The sequence below is a fragment of the Petaurus breviceps genome, unplaced genomic scaffold (genome assembly GCF_028583685.1).
Source record: "Petaurus breviceps papuanus isolate PSGF00001 unplaced genomic scaffold, PetGlider_PUasm1.0 89511, whole genome shotgun sequence".
NCBI classification, from domain to species: domain Eukaryota; kingdom Metazoa; phylum Chordata; class Mammalia; order Diprotodontia; family Petauridae; genus Petaurus; species Petaurus breviceps.
The window spans coordinates 191,954-201,411 of NW_027187065.1; the positions used below are offsets into that span (position 1 = coordinate 191,954).

Below are 9,458 nucleotides of genomic sequence, written 5' to 3' on the forward strand. Positions count from 1 at the left end.
CTGGAGGTTAGCTTCTCTGTGTCATTTTGTTGGTTCTGCAGCTCCAAAGTTTGTTCAGAGTCCCCTTTTTACATTGATTGGGGAAGGTGGAATCTGGAGCTCCTTGGAGGTCTGCTTCTACTCCACCATCTTGACTCCACCCCCTGGCACTTGCATTCTTTCAGCAACATAGAAACAACAAAATTTAACTTCTAGTTATTAAGAATAATTAATCAAAATAAGAAGCCATCATATTTTACTTGTCTTCCCATCGACACCGAAGCTGAGCTCCTCTCTTGTCTGACCCTTTGTGTTCCTTTCCATGCCTCAAAAAGGTACATTTCCCAGCAATTACTTCCTATTTCATCTGGCCATTGGTATGTATGTATGTATGTATGTATGTATGTATGTATGTATGTATGTGTGTATGTATATATTGATCAATCTGTTCCAATAGGGTGCTATACTAGATCTCTTCATTGTCTCCCTTTTGCCAAGCAGGGCTTTTGTCCAGTTGTCTCTTTGTATTCCAAAATAAATTTCTCTCAATTTGCTTTGAGGGGAAATTTCATGGTGCCTAGTTGTACTAGACCTCAAAATTTTTACATAATATGAACCTATACGAGTGACCATGGTTGAGCCACTTCAATTCTCTGGGCCTCAATTGCCTCATTTATAAGAGGAGTTAGCTAGATTAGATGGCCTCTAATACCTTATACCTTTAACACTAGGACCTGTTGATTCTAAAGTCCCAACTCTTAAGGATCCTCTAAATCAGTGGGGGAGACAACATTGGCATGCAAGAAACAATTAGGCATGTATCATCTAGTCAGTTCTCTCATTTTACACTTGAAAGAGTTAACATTCAAGAGTATTATGTGTGCTGCTCAAAGTCCCACAGACATTTTATGTGGAAAAGACAAAATGTGAAGCCAATTCCCTTTTCCATATCCAGCACACATTCTGTTGCATGATTCCCCCACTTGTGGAGGTGAAGCAGAGTGAGATTCTTGGGGGTGAGTGACTGAATGAACTCTGGCATTTAGACATGGAGGGAATTGAGAAAAGGAAACAATATTTAGGGAAGGTAGTAACTTGGGTTTTGGAAATGTCTTTTAGTCTTCCAGATTTTTTTTCCTGAATTAAGATTTGTTGACTTCCATAATATTCACTTTAAATATGGTTTGAAGCTGACTGAAGGTAAGAGATTTAGTAATTTTAAGTTAAAAACAACTAATGGTGAACATACATCACATTTGGCTTCAGTCTATATCTCTTCATGTTTGAATTAATAAAAGTTCTGGGACTATGAAACCCCAGAATGTAGCAGACCTCTTCCAGCAATATCCTTCACTTTGGGTCAGTCTCCTGTGCAAGAGGTGAAAGTGCTTTAAAAAATATGATCACTGGGGCGGCTAGGTGGTGCAGTAAATAGAGCACCGGCCCTGGAGTCAGAAGGACCTGAGTTCAAATCCGGCCTCAGACACTTGACACACTCACTAGCCATGTGACTTTGGGCAAGTAACTTAACCCCAATTGCCCCCCAAAAAGCAAAAAAAAAACAAACAAAAAACATATGATCATTTTCAAAAGAGTTTCTTTGATTGCATCCACATATTGAGTTGGAACCCAATACATCCAGTAGTAAAAGGCTTCTGTGGGACCCAAGTGAAATGCCATCATGTTGTAATTTTCATGTCCTTCAATAAGTTCACTGACCACATTTTTAATGGAGCCCATGGATAATTCTTCAGTTTGCTCTTTAGTGCCAATCTACAACTGGTCTTGTTCTAATTTAAAGGTGAGTCCACTTTTCTTCCTGCCTTAATGCACATTCCCAATAAAGGTAATGCTAGCAGTTGTTCATGGGCACTCTTAACAGAAGCCATCATCACATTTTCAGGTTTCCCTTTATCTAACACTTTTCTTTGTTGCTTTTGCCTACAAAGTGGCTCCTTACTCTCTTCAGCTTTTGGTTTTTGCTGTGCTGAATCTTTGGGTATGTTTAGTGCTAAAATATCATTTATTGTAGATCCAACCACCATAATCAAGGCACCATTGGTGACTTTGATATCCTGTAATGTTTTCTCCTCAGGTAGAAGTCCCTTGAACATAACTTTCTGCATGGCAGATGACAGGCCCATGATGGAGTGAATCTTGTACTTCAGCTTAGCCCCTGTGCTGTCCAGTGGCACCCACACATAATATTTGCTCTTTTTTTCAGATGATCTTCAGATCCACCAGTTAGTTCTCAGTCTCAGGGTTGATGTTGTTGCTGACCGAGGTCTGGGCATTGGCTATGCCCCTCTGTCTCTGGTGTGCCTGCAGGCTGCCCTTGGCCATTGCTGTCAAGCACAAAGAGGAGGAGCAAGAGAATGTCTCAGCATCAGCATCCACACAGTTGAGTTCCAGCTTCTGGGTATCCTCTTCCAGGCCCAGCTCCTCAACTTCAGCTCTCTCTGCCTTTCTTTTCATTATTCCCTAGATGGTTGATGGCAGCCCTCCTCTCATTCAGGCCAAAGGTATTGGGTAACTGTCACTGATCAGTATTCCCACTGAAAAAAGAGCGAAGATTCCCTAGCAGTCTTCCAGATTTTTGACCTCAGCAATATCCTTAGCATCTCACTGTCCCTTAATCCACATATTGTACTTGCCAAAAGTTGCTATTTCTACCTTCATAACATTTCCATCCTTTTTCTTCATAGAACTACCACCTTAGTTCAGGACCCTCATTACTTCTCACCTGGACTATTGCAATGATCTTTCCATTAGTCCTTCTTCATGTCTCTCCCCTCTCCAATCCATCCTCTATAGAGCTATTCAAGTGACATTCCTAAAACCAAGTTCTGACCACATCACTCTTCAAATGAATAAACTACAAAAACTCTTAAGATATAATATAAGTTACTTTGTTTTTGTAAAGTCCTGCAAAAGTTTACCCCATTCTATTTTTCCTGTTCCATTATATGCAACTTCCATTTTCAAACTATAAGTTCCTCCCAAATACACTTTCTCTATGTACAGGCATGATCAAACTTGGGTTCCCAGGAATTGCATTCAATTCTGCCTTTTGATACTTGCTAAATGTTCTTTACATATCTTCCTATTATCATCTATAAAAAGAAAGGTTTGGAATAGATGATCTTCAAGTTGTTTTCCAACTCTAGAGCTATGGTCATATGAGTCTATATAAAGAATGTGGGAACAAGAATGAAATATTGAGGTTCCCAATATTTTTGGGGTGAAATAAAGGAAAATCAATAAAGGAGATAGAAAAAGGCTATCTAAGAAGGTAACAATATAGTGTGTTCCATTTTATATTCCTTTTTTTCATTATCAAATTAATTGCATGTTGATTTATATTCCTTAAACTAAATATATTTCCTCAGCTTAGTACTGTAATACTAAAACTTCTTATATGCTTTGTATTGGACAAATGTAATAGGTGTCATTGATTTTAATGGAAGGAGAACACAATTTGACTGATGAACAGCTCAAAATTGCCAGCTCTTCATTTTTTTAGTATTCTCCTTCAATTTCTCTCTGTCTAGATATGTAATATTTATATACTTTAAAATCTACAAAGCAGCTGGGCCAAATTCAACTGCAGTTTCTAATATACAATTCCTTCCCTTTACCCTTGGGAGCTTTGAGTAGTTACCTAATATCAGGAATTGGCCAACTGTAGACCTCATAAATAAGAAGATAGTCTAATTAGAATTTTGGCACTAAAAAAAAGTTTAAAAAAGTTTTTCCCAAACACAACCTTAAAGAATGTGTGTGGGGAGGGTTTTATGCCCCCCCCCCAATTTGAGAATTGTGCAATCTTATTTTCTTCTGAACCCCATGAAACAGGTCAGGCATATATACATGATGATAGGTTTCTTGGGCAGATGTTCAAGAATTCGGATTACTGGGTCAAGGCTTCAAAATAGTGGGATTGTTGCATGAAATTTGAACTCTTCGGAGAAAGCCATTTGACTATAGCTATAGGTGTAGTGGTAGAGAAAGTAATTTGTGAAGTTCTTAAGGGGATACTCTCTTACCCATATTGGAGTGACAGTATTTATGAGAATAAAGGACAAGATGGAACCTGACATATTTTTTTTTCCTTTGGGACATGGAGTTTTAAATGCCCACGTACCACAACCTAGAGGCCTTCTCTATTAATAGTGATGCCTGGGTGAATAACTTAGTTGAAATCATGCTGTAACTTCTCGAGCTCCAACAATTTGTTATTTCAGACCAACTTATCCTTCTATCATGAAGCAATTTAAGAAGTCATTAGATATGTAGGGATATAATTTTAAATGATGCTTTAAAATGACATACTGACTTCAGGCAAACTTTATTTCATTCTAAGAAATATTTACTGCTGAGCACTAATATTCCAGGCATGGTGCTAAGCACTGAGATACAAAGACAAAACATCATCATCATCATCATCATCATCATCATCTATAGCTCTTTAATTTGCTCAAAGGGCTCTCTCTATGCATGTATGTATGTATACATGTACATATACATTAATCATGTTATCAATATGAAGAGGTAGGTACTATCATTATCTTCATTTTTTTAGATGAGGAAACTGGGGTAATTCAGTAACTTGTACATGTTCAAATATCTAAAAAGTGTCTAAAGCAGGATTTTAATTTAGATCTTCCTGACTGCAAGACTAGTACTTGATAATCTACATTTTTCCCCTTTGGAACTGTCCTAAACTCAATCCCTCTACTTGCATACTTCATAATCTACCAATGGGTTCTCATCCTGTGTTATCCCTCCCCCCAATTTCCTTACATTTCCACATAAGGTGAACCCAATAGAGCTCATCCTTCTCCTTTTCCTCCTTCTCTTTCCTCTCTCCCTATCTGTACACACATACATACACAAACACACACACACACACACACCAGTTCTGTGTTTCAGGTATCCACATGATATGTTTCATTCTCAATACAAAGGGACATGTGCTTTGAGCTGAAATGATCTGAGAATATGTTTAGTTTAAACTCATCTTATAAATGAAGAAACTAATCTCCAAAAAAAAAAACGTGATTTAGGGGTGGCCAGGTAGCAAAGCCAGTAAGAACACTGGCCCTAGTGTCCTGTCAACCTGGGGATAGAATCCAAGCTCAGACACTTAGCACCACACCCAGAAATAACTGGCCGTGTAACCTTGAGCAAGTTACTTAACCCCAATTGCTTTAAAAAAAATGATTTATCAAACATTTCAGTTTATTATTGAACCATAATGTGAAACAGATTTTATATTCCAAATCCCTCTTATTCTTTTCACTATCACACTCTTCCTCTGATTTATCTGCAGTCCTATTTTTTCCAGTCACATATACCATTGGTGATTTTTTCATGCTGCTTTTTGCATGCATAAAGACTTTTTCCCACGAATATGTTTCAGCAAAATTATAGCCACTACCTATCTTTTTTTTGGTTTTTGGGCTGCTTGCAATTGGGTTTTTCTTGAAATTAGTATATTCCATGATTACTAGCAACATAACATAATAGATTATGTTACTAATGATCAGCGTGTGCTTTAACAAGAAGGAAATAATTTATTTGACATCAAAAGTGCTGGGGTTTTTTGTGGTTGAAACTCCCCCAAAAATATTTATCTCAGGAAGGCAAAAGATAACATCAAATATTTTCTTCCTCAACATATTTAATTGGCATTTATGGCTAAACACGATCCCTTGATAAGTTGGCTCAACAATCTTGTGATTATTAATATCAAGTATATATGAAACAGGAAAAGATGTTATAGAATCACCTAATTTTTAACAGCTGAAAGATACCTCAGCATCCATGTAACCCCAACCCATATATGAAAAGAATCTTCACTTAAACATACCTAATAAGTGGTTACCCAGTCTCTGCTTGAAGTCCTCCAAGAAGGAGGAACCGAGTATCTATTGAAGTGGTTTATTCCAATTTAGGACAACTCCATTTGTTAGAAAAATGTTAACCACCCTCCCCTCCCATTGCACCTCACTTTGTCTCTCACTATTTGCCTTCTTGAACTAAACAAACTACATTATAACATCTCTTCAGTTACTTGGATACAGCTATCATGTATTTCTTAAGTCTCTTCTCTAGAATGAAAATTCTGAGTTCCTTCATGTTTTCTTTCCATTTCACTTTGAATCCCAGGGACTGGACAACAATAGGTCCCTGCCTAATCTCCACTTAATGGTTAATTTTTGTGCCATCCTGGAACAGAGTGAATGCAAATAGTAACTCTTTCTCTTTTGGCCAGCAACCCTGAGGGTCTTCCCCTCCCACTTTAATTTTTTTTTTAATTAAAGGGGCCATGCCTTGACTCACTTCTTTTATTTTTTTTTCTTTTTGGAGGGGGGAGGGCTGGGCAATCGGGTTAAGTGACTTGTCCAATGTCACACAGCCAGTAAGAATTAAGTGTCTGAGGCTGGATTTGACCTCAGGTTCTCCTGACTCCAGGGCCTGTGCTCTATTCACTATGCCACCTAACTATCCCCTTGACTCCCTTCTTAAAGAGGTCTATTCACTGAATGGGCCTTGACTCATTCAAAGTGAGAATCTGAAATGACCTTAGCTTAAAAGGTCTCCCACTGCATCTTGGGCCACCCCAGTAATCCTCATTTATATCCGGCCACTGGACCCAGATGGCTCTAGAGGAAAAAGTGAGGCTAATGACTTTTCACAGCCCTCCCTCACTCAAAGTCAATTGCAAGTCATATTATCATCTCCCTTATGTCACTGCCCTCTTTGAGAACTAAGGTCAAACCACACAACATTAATTTGAGATTCTTTACCATCCTAGCCATCTTCTTTTGAATATTCTTCAGTTTACCAATATCCTTCTTAATCTCCATCAAAAAAAAACTGAGTATAATGTTCCAGATGAGGTCTGACAAGGGTAGAGCACAGAAGGACTATCATCTCATTTTTCTTAATGCTGCTCAATATTAAATTGTCTTTTGGGGTGGTCACATTATGATGCTGACTTACATTGCATGTACTAAAATGCCCATTTTTAGACAAATTTCAGTCATACCATGTCACTCCTATCTTGTCCTTATGAAATTGATTTTTACAAAATTTTTGCATAATCCTTCATATTTATCAGTATCAAGTTTCATCTAATTAGACTTAGACCAGTGTTCTAGTATTGACTTGGAGTATATCTTATAAGAATTTCTAATGGAAGCCGGATTCCTTATAGATTATGAGGCCCTTTGAAGGTTTTTGTTTGAGTATTTCTTTGCTTTGATCTTGAGGCACAGGCCTGACAGGCATTCCAAACCCTTATTTCAAAATTTCCAGTGACTTCTTATTCTTTCTATAATTACATACAAACTAAGTAGACTGACATTTATTCATTTCCATAATATGAGTCTTGCCCACTGTTTTACATACCAAATTTTACTCCCTTTCTTTCTCTCAATAGAGTAATCAAACTGTTACTGTTTCCTAATCTCAATATTCCATCTTCTGTCTCCATTTCTCTGAGAGATAGGCTTTCTTCCATACTTGGAAAGTGTTCCCTGGCAGTTAGAATCCTCATCTTCTTTCTGAGCGTAGCTGAGTATGACTTTCTCCAGAAAGACTTCTTATCCTCTGAGTTATTAATGTTCTCCTCTTCCTCCTCCTCAGATTACCTTTTATTTCCTTCTTTGTGTATCCTTAAATTGTCTCACAAGGATAATATAAGCTCTTTTGATTGTAGCTTGGAGATGATATGCAATGAAGCCTGTGGCAAAACAGGACTAAGATATTTACAAGGCAACCTGGCATAATAGTTAAAGCACTATTCTTTGATTTAGGTAGACTTAGGTTTAAATCCTACCATAGACAAGTCTTGCTATGTGACCTTGGGCAAGTCATTTATCTTCTTTTTGCCTCAGTTTCTTCATCTCTAGGCTCAGACTACATCACAACCCTTATGACCCACTACCTAATTACAAAGTAACAAAAAGTGAGGGCCTTCCTGAAAAATAAGCTCTCCTAATCAAGCTGCTCTTATTGGGCTACATGTGAGGCCTATTAATGAGCAGGGAAGATCTTCAACTCCCATTAACATTACAATGGTTTAATTTCTATTTCTGATATGTGCTTCCTTTCCTGAGTAGATGAGTAAAACAGCATTCTTGAAATGGACATGTCTGGGATTGGAGGTGACTTCCTGAGTTTAAGAGATCTTAGGTTCACCCTAAAAATCTAATTAGTGGCAAGGAGAGAGTGGTTGTGAACAAAACACTTGCTTTAGAATGAGGAAAAGATAGGTTGATATGTTGTACCTGAAAATTGCTAACTCTGTGACCAAGGGCAAATCTCCTTCAATCTGTTCTAATTCTGCTGTTCCTTAAACAAAAGTGTCTAGAATTCATAGGCAAAATTCCTTGAGGGTGTAAGTGAGGTGAAAGTTGAGGTGAAACTTGTGAGAACTAGTGTGATGGTAAGGTAATTTGAAGATCTTCCCTGCCCCTTAACAGGCCTCATCTGGAGCCCAACAAGAGAAGTTTGCCCTAAGCAAGAGAACATCAGAGAACATCACAACCCTCATAACACATTACCTAATTACAAAGTAACAAAAAGTGTGGGCCTTCCTGAACAATAAGCCTCTCCTAATCAAGCTTCTCTTGTTGGGCTTCCTGAGTCCTATTAATAAGCCTAAAAACAAGGCGGCTTGTTTTTCAGGAAGGCCCAACTTTTGTTAATTTGTAATTAGGCAATGGGTCATGAAGGTGTATTCTTTGAATCTGGAAATTGGTATTTTTTTCCCTTGGCATTGAAAACCCAGATGTTAGTGCTTCTCTCTCTTGTAACTAACACTGTATGTATGTAATGGTCATATAGCTAGAAGCCCTGTCTGTTGTTCTGTTGAATTGTGTTATTTTCTCTGTTTTTAATTTTTGTCTCTTTGGAATTTATGCTTGTATTTTCTGAAATTCAGGGTGCTGACTTTTCCCCTGAACTAAGTGAATGATATCTATGTTTGATTAAAATAAAATTGTTAACCCTTTTTGAATTGCTTTTCTTCAGAAAAGCAAATCAAAGAACCTGTGCTAGCAGCCATCCTGGGTATGCTAGGGTGCTTACTGACACATGTAGTCAGCCTCCCTTAGGAGCTGCCCTCATGACCTACTGTTTTCAGATTCATTAAAGTCTGCCTAGAGATGTCTATAATTCATTCATGCCAAACTTCAGCCCCTGGAGGTCCTGTCTTTTCTGAGATCTTCTCAAGTTGTCTTAGGAGGACAACTGCTTTATCCCTTTATTTTTGATGTCCTAAATTCCTTTCATAGACATTTTCTGTCTGTTTGTGAAGAAAATTTGGAGAGATTGGAAACTTCTGACCTACTGTGCCATCTTCCCAGAATCCCTAAATCGCTTCACCTTTATGTGCATGTTTTGTCATATGTAAAATGAGGCAGTTGGACAGTTGGATTTGATAGCCTCTGTGTTCCATTCTAACTACA

The 9,458-nt window shown here is 37.9% G+C and overlaps 1 pseudogene; it reads right to left on the reverse strand.

The window, feature by feature from the left end:
* Positions 1-449: 449 nt before the first annotated feature.
* Positions 450-2,454, reverse strand: LOC138176465 (ubiquitin domain-containing protein UBFD1 pseudogene; annotated as a pseudogene).
* Between the last annotated feature and the right edge of the window lie 7,004 nt (positions 2,455-9,458).